This window comes from Etheostoma spectabile, chromosome 12 (genome assembly GCF_008692095.1).
Source record: "Etheostoma spectabile isolate EspeVRDwgs_2016 chromosome 12, UIUC_Espe_1.0, whole genome shotgun sequence".
NCBI classification, from domain to species: Eukaryota; Metazoa; Chordata; class Actinopteri; order Perciformes; family Percidae; genus Etheostoma; species Etheostoma spectabile.
In genome coordinates, this window is record NC_045744.1 from 26,658,890 (window position 1) to 26,659,738 (window position 849).

An 849-nucleotide genomic window follows, 5' to 3' on the forward strand; every position below is an offset into this window, starting at 1 on the left:
ATTTTAATAATTGTACCAATGAAAAGAAATAAAATACATCTGTCATATCACCATTATTCAAATTCCAGTTCAATTCATCTTTAAGGTCACTTAGACATTTCCATTGCACTCCATTATAGAGAGAATACCAGCTGAGATCCTGTTTTTTTTAACCAGGGCAGCAGTTTTCAACCTCAACCTTCAAACCTTTGACCAGGAGTGTATATCAGAAATATGATTTTCTTTTTAACTACTTAATTTGGATGATTCCATGGCAAGAACAATAAAAGATAGAATTTCTACTTTGATAGATTTTTGTGAAATAGCAAATAGCATTTGGAAAAGAAAATGTTTCAAAACCAGACTGAACATTGACATTTACCCTTCTGTAATTATCCTCCTTTTAATATGAGTCCCAACAATTTCTAATTTAGACTAAATTTCTAATTTAGACTAAATAATATTTACTAAATATTTCAAAATGTCTGCTTTTTTAACTCAAGAATCAGGCACACCTTCCTTTAAATGAGGTGTACTGACCATGAATTCCAAAATCTAGTGTAAAACTGGTAATAAGTTGGTGGTAGTGGATTTATAAATAATAGTGAAAAGAAGCATTTAACAATAAAAGAGCCAAAAACATTGAAATAAGAGAAGAAAAAAAATTGATAAAAGAGATAAAAACGTCAGAAAATGTGTTTGCTTTCTGGACGAGTACATGGTCGGATGGCAGACAACACAAGAGTTAAAAGGCAGAAGGAATCCAGAATTTGTGTCTGTAATTTGAGCACAGGAATGCTTTATGCTGCAGGTTTCGAGCTTTCTGGGCGCTCAGCATTTTAACTCCCAGCCTGCTCATACCTTCTTGCA